The following is a 19,907-nucleotide window of genomic DNA, read 5'->3' as shown; positions in this document are numbered from 1 at the left end:
TGGATTTGAGAAGGTTTTTTTCATGCCTTAATATTGTACAAAGTCTTATGTATACCTTGCAAGTGGTTTGATGTGGGAGCGAGCGTGTGTCTTCCTTGTGATGAAAGGAGGCTGCCTGGCACTTGGTTCATCTGGTGGTGTAGTGTGTTGAGAGTCTGTTCTGATATCTGCTGATTGCTTTGTCAGCCCGTGTACTTTCTGGGTCTTGCTGATCAAGTCTCACTGAAGTGTGTATCTCACCATCCTCCAAACCTATGTTATTTATCTTATGTTCATAGTGCATGAATGGGTTGTTTCTGTGTAGTAAGTCTCCATCCACTACTACGTTATATGAACAAGGATTTATCTGTTCAATACACATAGCTTGCTTCCAAGTATATGATTTGTCCTGAGGAAATTGGTCCTCACAGGCTTTTTGGGCATGGTAGGTTTTGATTTTTGCATTTCTCTTGCTGTTTTTGTCTGTTGTAGTAAGGCTGGGGCTATAGACACTACGGTACACGTGAGTCTTGACATCAGGCATTGTACCAAGCTGCTATTAAGGCCTTCTGTGTGACTGCTGTGATGGTGCTATCATCATTTTAATTAGACTTTACTTGGTTGCCATTTCACTTTCTTCTCTTGCATAATGCTGAGGAAATCTTTGTAGCCAAGCACATGCACTAATTTCCCTCTGTCTATTTGGCCATTTTGTTTGTGTTTGTGAGCTTCTGCCTTGTCTTTGCATCTGGTGCTAGTCTGAGCTTTGCAAACCATTTTTTCCTTTCTATTTTGCACTGCATGAATGTAATAAGTGCAAAATCTCATCCTCTGAATCTCTGCTTGCTTCCTTGATATGCTGGATATTTTTTCTTTGGTTTTCTTGTCTGCCAGCTTTGGCATAATAATTTCTCTTGCTACAATTATTGCACACAACTCCCATGTGTAAGGCATTACCATTATCAAGTTTTTCTCCACAGTACTCGCAGGTTTTCCTTAGCATTCCATTTATGTCCTCTGCTTTGTATCTGAGCATTTGCTTTTGCGTAGTATTTTTTCCTTGTATTTTCATGCTTTCCCTGTGTTACTTGATTTATCTCGGTGTCTATTCCACGTAAGCTCTGGTTGTGAGCTTGTTTAGCCACGTGTAAAGCTAGTATAGCTCTTGGTAGAGTGTATGTGGGCTCTCTGAGTGTTCTCGGTCAAGCTCCTGCATCTTTTGTCCCTGTCACTACTCTAGTATGAATTAGTTCATCTTTTAAGATTTGATAATTGCATGAGCCAGCCATTTTGCACAGTTTGACAATATACTGATCTATTGCTTCTCCAAATACTTGATATGAATTGTTGAAAAGATGCCTTTCTTATTTGACAGTTTTTATAGGCTAAAAATGCTTTTTTGCAGCGCTTCTACGATTCTACAGTTTCCTCTCAGTCTGCTGCTGACATAGCCAGCTGCTGTTGGAACGTGCGGCAGCTTTTGCCCATTGCAGCTAATAGTGTGGCTGCTCTTACTTCGTTTTCCATTTTATTTAGCCCCGTTGCAATTTGTACCTCTCCCGCTGTGATCTAAAGAATATCCGGTTGTTTAATACTTCCCCTTTCAGCTCCATCTGCTTGGGGAGAGGAATCTGTTATGCTGCCGTGTGTGTGTGTGTGTGTGTTGCAGTATTTATAGTTTCTGATTTCATAGGCGCCAACTCACTTCTGACCGTGTTCAGGCTTAAAAAGAGAGAGAGCCAAGACAGAGTAACATTCAGGCTTTATTCTTTCCTCCATATAATATTATCCTCTCTTCCACAGAAACTTTCTAGACATAGAAAGTTGTCTGCATTCTTAGTCATTGCCTTTCACATAGGCATGTTACCATACTCTCACACTGCCTATTGGGAAGCTGTCTATCATAACACAGTGGCCTTCTGAAAAGTGTTTAAATATTTTTCCTCTTAATTAGCCCATCTGTAAAAGGAATGTATTTGGGCTTCACCTGTAAAATGCTTGGAGAACCTTGAATTACTATTATTATTATTTTATTATTAAAAACTTACTTATTGTATTATTGCAGCTGAACTTTGAGCTGATTTCTGCCCCCCACTATCCCCCAGCAAAATATGGGATCTTTCTTCCGGTCAGTGTGCAATAGCATCAACACCTATCCATTTCACCAATTCTTTGCTATAAGATAATACACCTCTACCCTGATATACGCGACCCGATATAACACGAATTCGGATATAACACGCTAAAGCAGTGATCCGGGGGGGGGGTTTGGGAGGGGAGCGTGGGGCTGCATGCTCCAGTGGATCAAAGCAAGTTCGATATAACACGGTTTCACCTATAACACGGTAAGATTTTTTGGCTCCTGAGGACAGCATTATATCGGGGTAGAGATGTATTGCTTGAACTCTGTCAGCATTGAACTGCATTTACTATTAGTCCAGTACTTAAATGGTATGATTCCTTCTGTATTCAACCCCACTGGATATCCTCACTTACTTATTTATGACCATTCAGTGTTTTAAAAGTCAAATCTTCCTATGTTTGTATTTGTTAACTACATTCTGTCCTGATTCCTAACACTAATATCCATTCTCTGACTAGGCTGATCCGAGCTCATCAGAAATGTTGGGCCATGTATGTGGATTAATCTCCTGTAGGCAAGTAGGGACTCCAAATTTCAGTTCAGAGTTTCCTTGTAATTCTTCTGAAAGAGGCCAGGGGCTTGTTGCATGGAAAAGTGAGGGTTCGATCCCACTGGATCTGCAGATCCTTAGGGATCCCTGCAGATGAGGGGTTTCTGCATGGAGGTTCCTTCTTTGCACTCATTGGTTCCTGAACAGTCTTCTCTTGCACTGTTCAATGTCTTCTCCTACCATAGCTGGAATGCCCTTGGAGGGAAGGCTCCAAGCCAGGGTAGAGAGAAGCATTACAAGTTATTGCAGATTCTTTCAATGCTCTGTACCTCTACTGGTGTACCTGTCTGGTTTGGGGTAGATGAATCAGTGAAACGATGCCAGTTTCCCATCCTGCCCTTATCAGGCTTTCTTTTCCAGAGCTCCTGGGGAGGAAGGGGTTTTTGAAGGGACAGAAAGAGCATGTCAGAGTAGCAGCACTCCCTCCTTCCAGTAGGATGCTGTTTGCACAGGCTCCCTTCTATAGATGTGTGCTGAAAGGAGCATAGGGGACACCTTTTTACTTAGCAGTTAACCTTTGGTTCTTGCCCTCTGGTCTGTTTTCAAATTCTTATGTCAGTCATTTGCCTAAACATAATTCCTCATCTTTCTAATTAACCTCCCACTTCAAACTTAGTGAGGTGCTTCCTGACTCTCTTGCTCTCTCAATCTCTCTCTGAAAATGAACGTGGTAATATTATGTTTGCAGTATCCTCAAAGAATCTCCTCTGATCAGAGCCAGGGTTTTCCCTTTTGGAACTAGATCATGTTTGTTTTAATTGAGCAAGTTCAGGTTCACTGTTCCTATCTCTGATCTTGTGAGAGAGTATTTTCCCTTAGTGCAAGTTGGTCTAAGTTGTCTGATTTCCTGATGCATATGTCTAAGTCCTTGTTTGTGTAAGGCTTTTCACTAAGGGCCTCTCTTTACCTGAGCCAATATATAAACGTCTCTACAGTAGCTTCTCTTAGGCTTGCTCTACGCTACAGACTTACGTTGGTATAACTGTGTCACTCAGGGGTGTGGATTTTCCACAACACAGTTATGCCAACTGAACTCCGGGTGTAGACACCACTGTATTTACGGGAAGGCTTCTCCTGTCAACATAGCTACCACCTCTCAGGGCGCTGGATTAACTACGCCAACAGGAGAAGTTCTCCCATTGGTGTGAGTAACATCTTCACTACTGCATTGGTGCAGCTGCAGCACTGCATGTGTAGACAAGCACTTGTCTTAGTGTCATCTTGTGCTTGGCTGTAAAGACGTATTGCCCTCCTCAATTTGCAGCCTCTAAATTGTTTATGGTGCTTGCAGTATTAGGTGGTAAATTAGGTGACACCCTCTTTACTGGGTGAAAAAATTGGATGTAATCACTCATTTATTTTATTACTCTTCTAGTAGTATTTCTTGGAGGCATATTGTTTGAGAAGGTTCCTAAATTGTGCCCACAAAATTAGCACCAAGAAAACAGGTGGTTGCACACACATGCCAAATTTGGTTAACAATTTGCTGGGCTTTCTGCCATTCACATTGGCACAAGTATAATCTGAGGCTCTTTTGCAAATCTGGCTTTTCTATTATGGAATATGGTTATAGTGTTGTTTTTTCTATATGTTTTCTAGGCCTTATTTTTTGCCTGATATTTATTTTTATAAATTATGGTGATGCCACTGTCTGTGATGGAGCCTATGAACCCTAGGAAATAAAATGTGATGTCTCAAAGTAAATTATGAAATTGTATTTTGTTTTACACAATAATATCAATACCATGTTTTTTTTTTCTTTGTACACAATATTTTTCATGATCAGCTGAAGTGAGCAAATTATTCATGACTAATTTTTCTAACTAGCCTAGTCTTTTTTCTTTCAGAATGGTGTAAATACATCTTGATTTCTTCAAAAGTATTCATTATTCCGGCTGAGCTGAATTTTTTTCTCTCTAGATTGATCATGATCTGTTCTCTGCAAGTATTTGATATTCAGTATGTGAGCTGTGTTGCTTAGTTGCGATTGGCCAGATAAGTTATGTCATAGTTTCGGTTCTCTGGTTGGGTGAGCATTGAAGCACTTCCAGCATGGGTGTTCATGCATTCAAAGGTAAAATTGCGTTTCCACAAATAGGCTTGTGCACAACTTTGAAACCTACTTTTCATTAAAATTGGTATCAGTAAAACTACATCTCTCAAATACAGGCAGAAAGCAAATGCACAAAAGAAGCATGTGCATGGCCAAAGTGAATTCATTACGGTTGTGATTATTACTAAATGTTTTTATTATGGTAGTGCCCAAATGCTCCAATTGGGAATGGGGCTCCCTTGCACTGGGAATTGTACAAACATAAATAAATGACAATCGCTGTCCTGGAGTCTTACAATCCAAGACACAAAACAGACAGACAAAGGGAATGGTTTGGGGATATAAAATACAAACAACTGAAATGGTGAAGATATGGCCAACTTAGTTCTAGGTAGTGCTGGTAATGGAGATAAATTTTGCGGCTTTTTTTAACCGGGGGGTAGAAGTAGGGAGAGGAATGCAAAGATGGGGGTATTACTAGGGGAAAGAAGGGAAGAACAGTCACAGTTCATCACCAGCCTATTTCATTGTCAGCAGGCAGGGCTTTCAGGCATCAGAGAGGTGAATCTTGAGAAGGATCTGAAGGAGGACAAGGTAATGGCTGGGTAGATTATATCTGTGACTTTTCCCTCACACATGAGGAACTGTGCAAGCGAAACATAGAAGTGGTAATGGGAGAAGCTGACTGGTGGGGAGTAAAGGCTGGAAAGGTTTCTGGAAGGAAAGCAGGAGTCAACATTGTGATAAACTACTAGATCAGCTAGGAAAGGTGAAGCTGAGTCATGAAGGGCCTTAAAGGTAAACTTGTGATTTGATTTGGACATGAAAGGGAATCCATTGGAGGGAATCACAGAGGGGCTGATGTAGTTAGAGCAATAAGCGAGGAAGATGAACTTAGCAGCAGTATTTTGAATGGACTTGAGTTGAGTAAGATTGTGATAGCCCAGGCCAGATAGGAGGAGGTTGCAAGAGTTAAGATCAAAATGATGAGGACATGAATGAGTTTTACCTGTGTGGACAAAGGAAAAGATGCATTTAGACATGGCCTGAATGTGTGGGTCTATAGAGAAGGCAGAGTCAAAGATGACATGCAGGTTACGTCCGAGTATAAAAATTCAAGAGACTGTTCTCAGAAATATTTCACAGTATTAGCTCAGCTTTATCAATCATCTTTCACATGTACTGCAGATTCACAGAGAGACAGGCAAATCATTGTTTTTCTTCTCCAATTCAGCTGAAATGTCGGGAGACAAATACTGGTTACCTTCATACCAGTTCTTACCTTCTGTAGCAATAATGCTGGTACGCATTCTTGGGGAGGTAAGACCAGCAATATTTAGGTTTCAATGTAAGCGAAGACATTCATAATTTTTTTAAGTTGATTGTTTTGTATTTGTGGTTTCATATTTCTGCAGAAGTGTTTTCTTCAATTATCCATATTAGAAAAATACCTTTCAACAAAGCATTAAATACTCATAGTTTGAATATTTGTTTAGAAACAAGTTATTCCATTAAAACATTATCCTACTATTTGCTCATATAAATATGTACATACAAAAAAGAGATTATATTAAATGATCAAGGACATGTAACAGAAAAAGCCAGGGTGTGAAAGTTAAAGGTATTGCAAAATGTATTGCTGATTACCGTAAGATTTATTTCTCCGGAGACATTTTGTGTACAGTAAAGGTCATGAATGTACTGGAAAGCAATGTTTATTTTTTCTTTAAAGTACCAAAAATCAGCTTTTTCATCAATTAGCAGCAGGAGGACAAATCATAAATATATTAAACTGTTCCTGCTACATAAACCACAAATCTTGTTAGAGAAAAAAATAGCACCATCACTGGTAATTTAAAAAAACTGCCTTCAGCTCTGAATAAGGATTGGCTGTAGACATATGTTAATAGTCTTGCTGAAGTAACAGTAATTTTCTTTTAAGGAAACGAAGCATTTCTGGAACTAGCAAAATTAATTCTACGCAGCAGCATGAAGTGGTGGTGTGATTGATAGCCAGGACTGAGGAAACAAAGGCTCATATGCCGTAGAAGTGGCTTGTTAATTTTTTGTGGATGCGTGGATCAGCTTTTGCTGATATATAGTTCAGACTGGAAGAGCTCCTCTGTAATCAGAATGAATGTCACCTTTTTACTGTGGCTGTATCTTAGGTTGTACCTGTAGGGCATCCCCGTGGGGTGGGCACCTTTGTCATTACAGATGACCTTCTCTGGCTGTAGGCAGTACTGTAGAATTTAGAGTGGATTGTGGTTCTCTGGTTGTAAGTCTTAGGCTGGGTCTACACTACCCGCCTGAATTGTAAGTCGGCTGCGATACGTCGAATTCAGCTACGCTATTCGCGTAGCTGAATTTGCGTATCTTAAATCGACTCCCCCCTGTAGTGTAGATGTAGCCTTAGGGAGGTGGTAACCCCTTTCTAGGCATAAAGCAGTGCCAAAATGGTAAGGGCAAACCAAATAACACCGCAGCCTACAAAATCGTACGGGCTCACTCAGCAGTTCCTCACAAGGTAAGAGATCAGATGCCTCTGTAAAGAGGGTCTGGGCCCCTAAATTGTGTCTGAAGGACCCAGGCTGAGCACCCTGGGTTATAAACAAAGAGAGGAAACGAAGTAAAGAAGCTCCCTCTGCTTAAGAGGTTCATAGAATCATAGAATATCAGGGTTGGAAGGGACCTCAGGAGGTCATCTAGTCCAACCCCCTGCTCAAAGCAGGACCAATCCCCAACTAAATCATCCCAGCCAGGATGATGATTTGTCAAGCCTGACCTTAAAAAACCTCTAAGGATGGAGATTCCACCACCTCCCTAGGTAACCCATTCCAATGCTTCACCACCCTCTAGTGAAAAAGTTTTTCCTAATATCCAACCTAAACCTCCCCCACTGCAACTTGAGACATTACTCCTTGTTCTGTCATCTGGTACCACTGAGAACAGTCTAGATCCATCCTCTTTGGAACCCCCTTTCAGGTAGTTGAAAGCAGCTATCAAATCCCCCCTCATTCTTCTCATCTGCAGACTAAACAATCCCAGTTCCCTCAACCTCTTCTCATAAGTCATGTGCTCCAACCCCCTAATAATTTTTGTTGCCCTCTGCTGGACTCTTTCCAATTTTTCCAAATCCTTCTTGTAGTGTGGGGCCCAAAACTGGACACAATATTCCAGATGAGGCCTCACCAATGTCAAATATAGGGGAATGATCACGTCCCTCGATCTACTGGCAATGCCCCTACTTATACAGCCCAGGTTCTCAACCTTTTTCTTTCTGAGCCCTCCCCCCCGCCAAAAAAAAAATTGCTATCAAAATTCTAGGGTCCATGTGTGCCACAACAACTGTGTTTCTGCATATAAAACCCAGAGCCGGCATTAGGGGGTAGCAAGCAGGGCAATTGCCCAGGGCCCCACGCCACAGGGGGCCAGTGAAGCTAAGTTGCTCAGGCTTCGGCTTCAGCCCTGGGTGGCAGGGCTTGTAACCCCAGGCTTCAGCCTCATGCCGTGGGGCTTCGGCTTTCTTCCCTAGGCCACAGCAAGTGTAATGTCGGCCCTGATTGGTGGACTCCCTGAAACCTGCCCAGGGCCCCCCCCCCCAGTGGGCCCCAGACCCCTGGTTGAGAACCACTACTCTACTTCAGAGTGTCCAGATGCGAGAGACTCTTCAGCCATTCTCTTGGTAAGCTGCCCCTGTCCTGTGGGGTAAAACGCCACCCTGTACTGGGCTGGGATTTGCCCTTTTAAGGAGTTATCTCGATCCAGGTTTGACAGGCCTCGGAGGTGTACTGGGTTGGAGCTGACTGTGTCCAAAGGAGCTCTTTAACTCCTTCCTACCTGGGGAAGGGACCTGTCCCACCATAGAGTAAAAAGGAAAAGAAAAGAAAAGGATCAGAGGGTTTTCGATATGATTCCTTCACATTTAGTTCCATGTTTTTTCCCCCCCTGTCCTTTCACATAGCAGCCAGTCTCAGGCTTCCTGATATGAAAGGGTGGGGCATAAACAGTTGGTTTATAATAACATATTAATCAATTTCTTTCTTCTTTTAATGAATCCTGAGGTCGATGTGGATGATAATCTTAAAATGGAGTCTACACAAATACCGAAATGAGAATTGCAATATATTCTGTTCCTGTTTATTTGGGGAGTTGTGTGCAACTTCAACAGTGTTAATGGAAGTTATAGGCATAACTTCAATATCATAAGATGAGACTGGGTTAAACCCTTAGGATCTCCCCTTTTCATCGTTCTTAGAGTAGAATGCACTATGCCCTGCAGCCTGCCTTCCCACCCCGTCCCTTTCCCTGGTTGGCTCATGCCCTAGTTCTTCTTTTCTCCTCTCTGATTTACCGAGGGTTTTTTAGATTTATGTGATTTCATAATGGCTCAGCTAATGTCTCTGGTAGGTTTGGTCTGAGATAAGGATGTGGGCTATGCAAATATTTTGTTGTTTTGTAATATTGTAGGTAGTTACTACTTGAAGGCTCTTCCTAATTTGTTGCATTTAGGGCTTGATCAAAGACTGATATAAACAGACATTATGGCTGGACACATCTGTTTATTTAAACTTAGAGCTTAAAGGACTGAGTTAGAACAAAAGAACATAATGACTGAGCACAATGCAACCAAATAAAACAAATACTTTTCAGCAGCCTCTTTAATTTTTTAGATACTTTCCATTTGGTTAGCAGATGTTTATACTGTGGTTCTTAAAGCTCTTTTAAAATTTATCTATGCATCTTTAATGCATCTGAAAACTGTGATGTCTAGGCGCCAGATACAAATCTCAGATTTACTTCGATTTCTGTCTGAAATGGAATCTATATTTTTTCACCCTTCCTCCTCCATTTGTTTTGTTATCCAGGAGGACTTTGCTGGTTCCTTAGTTTGCTTCATTAGAGAGAAGGGGAGAAGAGAAACCTGTGTATAGAAATTAATCTTGCAGAGAGCCCTAGATATAGTAAGACATAGGCTCATTCTTCTCTTTGGTGGTAAAGAAGTACTTAGCCTGGTTCTTCCGAATAACATCCCCTCTGTTCTGGATTTAGCTTGAGCCAGCTAAGAAAGAAACCTCTTGCCAATATTTTAATCCATGCCAGTCATTCCATTTTGTTTAAATGGCTATACTCTAGTCCCACTATTTTCAGATCAGCATTTTTCAGAAAGAATTTCTATATTGGAAATATTCTCTCTCTCTCTCTCTCTCTCACTCTTCCCCCCCCCCCATCTACCTCTCTTCTGAACAAATCAATTATAATGTCTAAATCAACTTTGTGTGGTCTTCCGTGAAACAAGAGAACTTTCCTGATGCTGTATGTCAAGAATGATGGATAGCATTCCGAAAACAGACACTGGACCTCAACGTGCTCCTGCTGAAGTTGATAGCAAAACTTCATTGACGTAAAAGGGAACAGGATTAGCCCTGTATAAACTTTGAGGTATTTGGTAAAACAGTTTCAGAAGTATATTCTACCAGCTGCAGTAGCTTTAGAATAAAACCAAACCATACCTCCCATGTGTCCTCATGTAAGACATCTTTTGCTTTGTCCTGCAAAGTCCTTATATCTTAACTTTTTTTTATTTTAAACTAACATAACAAATGGACAAAAAAGAAAGACTCATAAAACACAAATTATAGGCACTATGTGCAAAAGATACAAATTTTGTATTGCTTCTTTCACAATATTATATTTCTTTTCCCTGTGTTTTAATTGCTGCCCTGTGTTTCACCCATGTTTGGGCTTTGGCTGATGGTTGAGTGGACAGAACTACTAGGTCTTGATCCCGAAAAATGTACACATGTGAATAGCCCCACTGAACTCAATGTGACTATATCAAGCACTAGTAAAGGCCTGTGTAGCACTCTAAATTTTCAGGCCAGGCTTCCGTGGGATTATTCATGTATGCAAACTTACTCACAAGCACAAGTGACAGCAGGATTGGGGCCCTCATAGGTACCATTTCCCTTGTCATCAGGGTACGTTGTCATTTTGATTTCAGAAATGGCCAAATCCCATAATTTTCATCCCTTCCAAATGTCCTATTCTAGTACATTCTACTAAAACTTCTAATGATGCCGAATGTACTTGAAAGTTCCTTGCTAAAGTCGTGCTCTTCTGGTGTGACTGACCAACTGGTATTCTCTACTGCATTGTAACTTGATGTAGTAGGCTTCTCATATATACAAATGCTAGTCATGTATTAGTGATGTGACTCTCCCCAAGAGAGGTTTATAAACTGAACATAAGGCAATACATTTAGCGAAGAGCTTGGCAGTACCGTAGCAGTCTCAGAACTAGACTTGCACGATATGGATCATATTCAAATGGAGCCCTTGGCTGCCAGTGTGTAGTTCCCACTGACGTCAGCCAGGAGCTGTGGATACATCAGAACAGCGTTTGGTCCTTTGAATGTAAGTAAATGTGTACAAACTTTGCCATTTTCCAGTGCTCCTAATACAATATCATCTCTAACATTTTTATACTGAAAAGGGATAAAATTGCATATTTTTGCTGATTATGTCTAATAAAGAGAACCCGTGCTGGACACCACTCTTTTGTTATCTTGTTTCCCTTGCTTTTGGAGATGTTTTCTTTTAATTGTATTATTTAAAAAAAGCTCGATGGGAGACTTTTTTCTTTTAGTAATTTTCAAAAATGTAATCAAATAAATAGCAAAAGTACAAAAATGAATCAAAACCCAAAGGCAGCATACAAACTGAAGAGAATCAAAAGAGGTTGGGAAAAACAGGCAAATTGAAAAGAAGTGTTTATTTTCTAGCTTCTTGGGTTTTTTTGTGGTAATATTCCTCCAGAATATCCCTCCTTCCCTAATTATGTGTGAAAATTGTTATAAATAGATTTAAAATGCTTTGTCACCAAAGAGCTGTACAAATATGCATCTTTGACATTACTCATCGTGAATTATTATTGCTATTACTACTACTGATCAGGAAACTGAGGCAGTAAAGGTTAACTGATATTGCCAAGGCCAGAAAGGGAGAAAATGAAAAATGTCAGGATTGGAACTCAAACATTAGTTTAACTCCTAGTCTAGTGCTTAGATCATTCTTCTCTCCATGACAACTCTAGAAGAGAAGCCACCCAATTAATCTTCAATTTTGAAAATCCATGTTTAATCCTTGTGAAGGTTAATAACGTTCCTTTTCTATTTGCTGGTGTAAAAACATAGCAGATGACTTTATTGGAGCTATTATGTTACAGTTGCATTGACATGTATGTTTTCTGCCCAGATAGAATCATAGGACTGAAAGGGACCGTGAGAGGTCATCTAGTCTAGTCCAGTCCCCTGCACTCATGGCAGGACTAAGTATAGAAGATAGAAGAATGGTTTCCTTGCAAGTAAATCAAATGCACCAAGACTATTGGTTTAAAGCACCACTATAGGGCTTTCCACCCAATCAAGCAAAACAGAGTTTGAAATACATAACACGATATAACTCGACCCAATAGAACACAAATTCGGATACAACACAGTAAAGCAGCGCTCCGGGGGGCGGGGCTGCACACCTCAGCAGATCAAAGCAAGTTCGATATAATGCGGTTTCACCTATAACTTGGTAAGATTTTTTGGCTCCCGAGGACAGCATTATATCGGGATAGAGGTGTATTTTGAAATTTGACAACATATTTTTCTTCTAAAAAAATATAGTTTAGGACAGAAAAAAAAAAGTATGTTCATGGCAAATGGCAAGCTTGGTATTTAGTGTAAACATAAGAGCTGTAATTCCTCAATCTGGGAATTCAGATACCCTGCTAGCATGTTCTCTCCCAGTCATTTTCTTTCCCTTGTTTTCTAACTGCCCCAGTTTTCTTCAACCGACTTACTGCATCTAACTCAGAATATTGAGCACCGTACTACCAGTACAAACTTTATTACACTTCAGATTTAACGCAAATGACTACAGATAGGTATAATGTACTCTGACTGGCAGAAAAGTATTAATCAATCATTAATATATATTCATTTTTCTAAGCAATATGTTATTTTTAATCTTCCCTGGAGATCATTAGAGTATAAAATAGAAAGACAAATCAGGCATATAAATGTTATGTGCTAAGTGTTACAAAATGAATTCTCAGAAATCCTTACTTGATTATTAATGCCACATTTTAGAAGTTATGAAAAACATATTGGCATGTATATGACAATGTTAATAGGAAAGGCATTTTTCTGCAAAATCTATACAAGTACTTCTGATGAAGGATTTTTCTTGCACACTATCTAGATGTGAATAGCAAAACATTTATTTGGTTTCACTAACCCCCTGTAGATTCCCAGATGATTCTTTTATCTTTCCCAACTGTGAAACAACATAAAAATATTAGTCTAGTCATCTAATATTATAAAATAGTAGCAGCAAATCTGTAAATCTAAGTTGCAGTAAATGTATAAGATACACAGCTCTTCAAAATAAAATTTGCAATCTATATGGTCTCTGGGTAATTCTGTAGAACTACCCTGGAATTAAATTACATACACTAAATTTCACGTATGGGACTCTTTGTCCTCTACTTTGGAACAATTTGGTTAATTTATAATAGGTACTAGTATGGACCTCATGCTGCGTTCTCTACTTCAGGGAAAACTCCTGTTGAAGTGACTGGGAGATTTGCCTGAATAAAGCTGACAGGAATGGTCTCCCTATGAGAAGCGGATGACAAAGTAGCCGACAACGCTACCTAGGAATAGGTGGACAGGCTAGTGAGATCAGAGAGGGGAAAAAATAGCCTGTTTTTCCAGGAGAGGAAAAATCTGCTTGGTTATTTCAAAGAAAGCACCTTCCCCTGAGAAGTCTAGAAAGGTTTCAAACTCATTTCCCTAAGGGTTTCCCCTGTCGAGATGTAAATATTTGGGGTGAAATTTTGGCTCCATTGAAGTCAGTATTTTACCCTAGATAAGAAAAAGGCTTATTGGTATTAGGTCATCTATTCCAACTCTGTGCTATCACATGGGTGCTACTAACAATATATTTTCCACCACATATTGCAGTTTACTTTTAAAGATCTCTTCAAGAGAAGAGGCTTTCAGATGAGGCCATTAAAATATTGTCCTTCTTTTCTGCATAGACCTAAGGCTCCTGTGTCACCTTTCCATAACCATAAAAGTTTGTTCTGGTATCCTGGGTCATAATTCCCATCCCACCTTCTCCAAATATATTGTTCTGTGTCTTTGCTCTTTATGGCTGCAGCCTCCATTATAGAGATGGCTGTATTTCAGTTTTGCTCTACAGATATGGTTTGTGAAGCACTTTGCATTGAAAAATAATACGTGCATGTGAAGCACTTTGGGTTGAAAAATAATAAGTGTGTGTATAATATTTATTTTATTTCTCTCTGGGAAGACTATTCCCTAGTCTAAAATTCTATCAGTAGCAGTGTTTAGGATTATGAAAGTATCTGAATATCTCTCTTTCACATTTAAGTACAGGTTTTTCAATAGTTATTTTTCACAGTAGCTAAATGTTATCAGTCAGAGAAGTGACATGAAAGATCTACTATTCAGTTAATGCTCTTTGCAAATTTCAAGTGTCTTCCTCAGATTGACTTGATCAAAACACATGGAGCTGACTTTAAAATAGAATCTTATGTTAGGTCCTGAAAAAAAGATTTGGACCTCACTTTCCACCAAATCAGCCTCTGTATTCAAAAGGGTTGGCAGTGTAGATTTCTTCTGCATGCTGTTGCCATGAATCTGGCCTGTTTAGTAACACTGAAGTAGCTTCTGAAGGAAACTGGATCAAAAGCCATGAGCTGCCTTTTGTTGTTGCCACCATTCATAGCCTTTATTTCAAAGGTTTTGCAGTAAGAAAATTAAAAAGTTATGCCATCGGTTTGGGTAATGTTTTGCTTCTCTCAACAGCACTCTCGTTGACCTGTGGGGAAGGGGCAGGAGCGGGGGAGAGATGCCCAGGCAGTTGCAATACAAAATGTGCAAAGGCCAGAGTAGTAAAGCACATTACTAAATGTCAATGAATACATTTAGGCATTAGTATTCAGAAAATGTCTCTCGTTTTCATGACAAAGATTGGAAAAGAACAGAACACGGCACATGAATCAGTTGGTGAGACAAAGATCAATGGGGAAAACTTTTTTTAACTGTGTAAGTCTAAAAACCTTTTAAACCTTCTGGTGGAGGAGAGGGAGAGTTAATAATTAGTTTTGCACTGAATGTTTGAAAAAACACACACAGCTGATGGGTTTTGGTTCCCACTCCTTCCCTGTCAAAGATACAGGAATGAGAATGGGGCAAATATAGGACACTATCCTGCAATTGATAATGTGTGGACAGACAGCTATGCCTATGCAGAGCCCTGTTGGCTTCAGTGGCAGCGCTGTGTAGGTACAGCCCTCTGCCTATAGCTATCAGCTGCAGAATTAGGTCTTTAGTCCATTCTTACTGAAGCCTTCAACTTGGTTATATACTACTTACTAGTCACTGAGGAAAGCATCCACTGACATCAAAGGTAGTTCTGTGTATGGAGTAATAATAGAAAATAGCCTTCTATCTCACAGTTTAAAAGTAGCCATCCTTAAAAACAACAACAACAAAACCTTCAAAAACAGACTTCAAAGAGAAACTGTAGCATTACAATTCATTTGCAAACTTAACACCATTAATTTGGGCTTGAATAGGGACTGGGAGTGGCTGGCTCACTACAAAAGCAATTTTCCTCTCTTGGTATTGACACCTCCTCATCAATTATTGGGAGTGGACCACATCCACCCTGACTGAATTGGCCTTGTCAGCACTGGTTCTCCACTTGTAAGGTAACTCCATTCTTTTCATGTGCCAGTATCTCTATGCCTGTATCTGTAGTTTTCACTCCATGCATCTGAAGAAGTGGGGTTTTTTACCCACAAAAACTTATGCCCAAATAAATGTGTTAGTCTTTAAGGTGCCACCGGACTCCTCGTTATTTTTGTGGATACAGACTAACATGGCTACCCCTCTGATACCTATCTCCCTACACTAACACAAGAACAATTCAACATACCCTTGGAGCTCCGACCGGGGTTATTCTATCTACTACCCAAGATCCACAAACCTGGAAATCCTGGATGCCCCATCATCTCTGGAATTGGCACTCTCACTAAAGGACTATCCGGATATGTGGACTCTCTGCTCAGACTCTATGCCACCAGCACTCCCAGCTACCTCCGTGACACCACTGATTTCCTGAGAAAACTACAATGCATTGGTGATCTCCCAGAAAACACCATCCTAGCCACCATGGATGTGGAGGCTCTGTACACAAACATCCCACACACAGATGGAATACAAGCTGTCAGGAACAGTATCCCTGATGACTTGTTGCTGAGCTCTGTGACTTTATCCTCACGCACAACTATTTCAAATTTGGTGACAATATATATCTCCAGACCAGTGGCACCGCCATGGGCACCCGCATGGCCCCACAATATGCAAACATTTTTATGGCTGACCTGGGACAACGCTTCCTCAGCTCTCGTCCACTCACGTCTCTCCTCTACCTACGCTACATTGACGACATCTTCATCATCTGGACCCATGGGAAGGAGACTCTGGAAGAATTCTACCATGATTTCAACAGCTTCCACCCCACCATCAACCTCAGCCTGGACCAATCTACATGGGAGGTCGACTTCCTAGACACCACAGTACAATAAATGATGGCCACGTTAACACCACCCTATACCGAAAACCCACCGACTGCTATGCCTACCTTCATGCCTCCAGCTTCCACCCCGGACACACCACACAATCCATCGTCTACAGCCAAGCACTGAGGTACAACCGCATCTGCTTCAACCCCTCAGACAGAGACCAACACCTACAAGATCTTCACCAAGCATTCTCAAAACTACGATACCCGCACAAGGAAATAAGGAAACAAATCAGCAGAGCCAGACGTGTACCCAGAAGCCTCCTGCTACAAGACAAGCCCAAGAAAGAAACCAACAGAACTCCACTGGCCATCACCTACAGTCCTCAGCTTAAACCTCTCCAATGCATCATCAGTGATCTACAACCCATCCTGGACAATGATCCCTCTTTTTCACAGATCTTGGGAGGCAGGCCAGTCCTCACCCACAGACAACCTGCCAACCTTAAGCATATTCTCACCAGCAACCACATACCGCACCATAACAATTCTAACTCAGGAACCAATCTATGCAACAAACCTCGATGCCAACTCTGCCCACATATCTACACCAACAACACCATCACAGGACCTAACCAGATCAGCTACATCACCACCGGTTCATTCACCTGCACATCCACCAATGTTATATATGCCATCATGTGCCAGCAATGCCCCTCTGCTATGTACATTGGCCAAACTGGACAGTCACTACGTAAAAGGATAAATGGACACAAGTCAGATATCAGGAATGGCAATATACAAAAACCTGTAGGAGAACACTTCAGCCTCCCTGGCCACACAATAGCAGATGTAAAGGTAGACATCCTGCAGCAAAACAACTTCAGGACCAGACTCCAAAGAGAAACTGCTGAGCTTCAGTTCATTTGCAAATTTGACACCATCAGATCAGGATTAAACAAGACTGTGAATGGCTAGTCAACTACAGAAGCAGTTTCTCCTCCCTTGGTGTTCACACCTCAACTGCTAGCAGAGGCCCTCACCTTCCCTGATTGAACTAACCTCGTTATCTCCAGACTGATTCTTGATAGCATATTTATACCTGCCCCTGGAAATTTCCATTACATGCATCTGACGAAGTGGGCATTCACCCATGAAAGCTTATGCTCCAATACATTTGTTAGTCTTAAAGGTGCCACAGGACTCTCTGTTGCTTTTTACAGATCCAGACTAACATGGCTACCCCTCTGATACTATCTCACAGTTGTTTCTGGATGTCATATAGGCTAGTAAGTTTATTTTGGGGAGTGGAGCTGAGGGTACGTCTATACTTACCTCCGGGTCCGGCGGTAAGCAATCTATCTTCTGGGATCGATCCCAGTAGTGCTCGCCGTCGATGCCGGTACTCCTGCTCAGCGAGAGGAGTACACGGAGTCGACAGGGGAGCCTGCCTGCCGCGTGTGGACCCGCGGTAAGTTCGAACTAAGATAGTTCGATTTCAGCTACGTGAATAATGTAGCTACATGAATAACGTAGCTGAAGTTGCGTATCTTAGTTCGAAGTGGGGGGTTAGTGTGGACCAGCCCCGAGTTTCAAAGTTTTGAAAGAGTAGAGATCCAAAGTTCTATCTCTACTAGTGATCAGTCCTTCAATATGCAGTCTTAATATATGTTGTGGTTCTACTAATCTTTTAACAGTTTCTAGTTTTGATCTTTGTTCAAGATAAGGCTAACTACTGATACTGTCATTAGCAAGAGATCGTTTAAATAAACATCTTGCCAAAAACAAAAGTCATGGCCAAATTTTTCAAATGTGTTAACTGTTAGGTACATAACCCCTCTTCAGGGTCTTAAGTAAGTTGCCTAATTTTCAAAGTGCTGCCTCAAAAGGAGCAATGGGTGCTCAGTATCTTTTGGAAAATTGCCCCACTGATTTGCAGCCCTAGCTATAGGTTGCCTAGTTTTAAATATTATGGGAATAAGTTCTTTATTATTTATTGTACATGTGATAATGTACTTATAGAATATATTATGAAGCATACTCATAAGGGGTCTGAATTAAGGTTTCACAGGCAACCTTAATGTTGACATTTCCTAATTTTTGAGTGCTTGACTTTGCACCTTAATGTTCTTTTAACACAGGTATTTTTTTTTATATGCACCCAGAAGCCCTAACCCAGAATGGGGCAACATTGTGCTAGGGACTGTCCAAATGCATAAAAAGATGCAGTCCATGTCCTAAAGCACTAAAACGTTTGGCTTTAATTCTGTAGCTATTACAGTTGTGTGGAGATTACCATATATTTTAATTATGTAGGTTGCACAATAAGAATTAAATTTGGAATTTGAACAGTGCTTTTTGTCAACTTGTTCCTAGTTCATTTCCTTTCTACCATCACTATCTTAACTCATGCAATACAGCAGCAATAGTGCTTGTGATAAATGGCTGAATTAAGAGGCACTATTAGTGTTTGGGCAACTCACAAGAGTGCATGCACATATTCTTCTATTTGGTATGTATTAAACGAGCTTTCAAAACCATATGGCAATGTACCTTAACTATTCTCTCCAAAATAGTCTATCTTTTGAAGCCTTCTGTTCTAATTAGTTACAACTTCTGGGCTATACCAGTTCATTGGAAGAATTGCACTCTCACTATTACTCACGTTTTACACACATTTCTATTGTTCTTATGGGTGCATTGTTGAGATTTAATTCTGTGCATGTGAAATGCAGATAGCTTCTCAATTACTTGCTTTACTTTTAATATCTCCCTGGATAATACACAACTCACTTTTGAAATAGTTTCCCCTATTTATTATAGTAAAAAATATTCTCATGGAATTGTCAGGATTCATATTACTGTACCGAGCCTCACAAGTCTGTTTAATCTGAAATCAACTGGAGACTTCAAGGCACAGCCACAATAATAATTTTTCTGTATTTTATTAACAAACTTGTTTCAGTTGGGAGTGTTCTGTATCTTCAATTCTGGATCCTTCTTCTCAGTTCAGGAGTATATTCTTCTTAAAAGAGGCATTGTTAAATAATGGTATTTTCATGGTCGTTTATATAATTTGGAAACAAATATTTTTAAGGCAATTGAATGACATGTGCAACATGAATGAGCAATTGTAAGGTTGTGTATGTTTTTATACCCTTTTGCCCATCTCTTTTGGTAGTAGCAAGCACAGTGTCCCTAGACTATTCTGAGGCGGCTGTTGTGCTGCTCCATAAACTCCAGTAGAGACTACTCTAAGCATGGCATGACTTGCACTTTTCTTTCTACTGAAGAACCCAAATGGATCTATCTCCATGATGCATGAATATCCATTTGTTCAGTTAACTGGAATCTCAAAATCATTGCATTATTTACTGAGTCAGCTGAAACATCTGTGGTTTCATGAGGGCTGTGTACTAAAATTTGAGCAAATGTCAGCTTCAGGTCTCTCTTTCAAGGAAACACACACTTGTGCATAAAGAAGAACAGGAGTACTTGTGGCACCTTAGAGACTAACAAATTTATTAGAGCATAAGCTTTCGTGGACTACAGCCCACTTCTTCGGATGCATAT

At 40.5% G+C, this 19,907-nt stretch overlaps 1 protein-coding gene across 3 annotated transcripts in view; it reads left to right on the top strand.

Annotated features, from left to right (window-relative positions):
- ST6GALNAC3 (ST6 N-acetylgalactosaminide alpha-2,6-sialyltransferase 3) overlaps positions 1–19,907 on the top strand; it is a 336,438-nt gene that overhangs the window by 73,576 nt on the left and 242,955 nt on the right. The gene's annotated exons all lie outside the window — the stretch shown is intronic.

This window comes from Trachemys scripta, chromosome 8 (genome assembly GCF_013100865.1).
Source record: "Trachemys scripta elegans isolate TJP31775 chromosome 8, CAS_Tse_1.0, whole genome shotgun sequence".
Taxonomy (NCBI): Eukaryota; Metazoa; Chordata; order Testudines; family Emydidae; genus Trachemys; species Trachemys scripta.
Note: the sequence above shows the minus strand (reverse complement) of the source record. Positions and strands in the feature narration are given on the sequence as shown.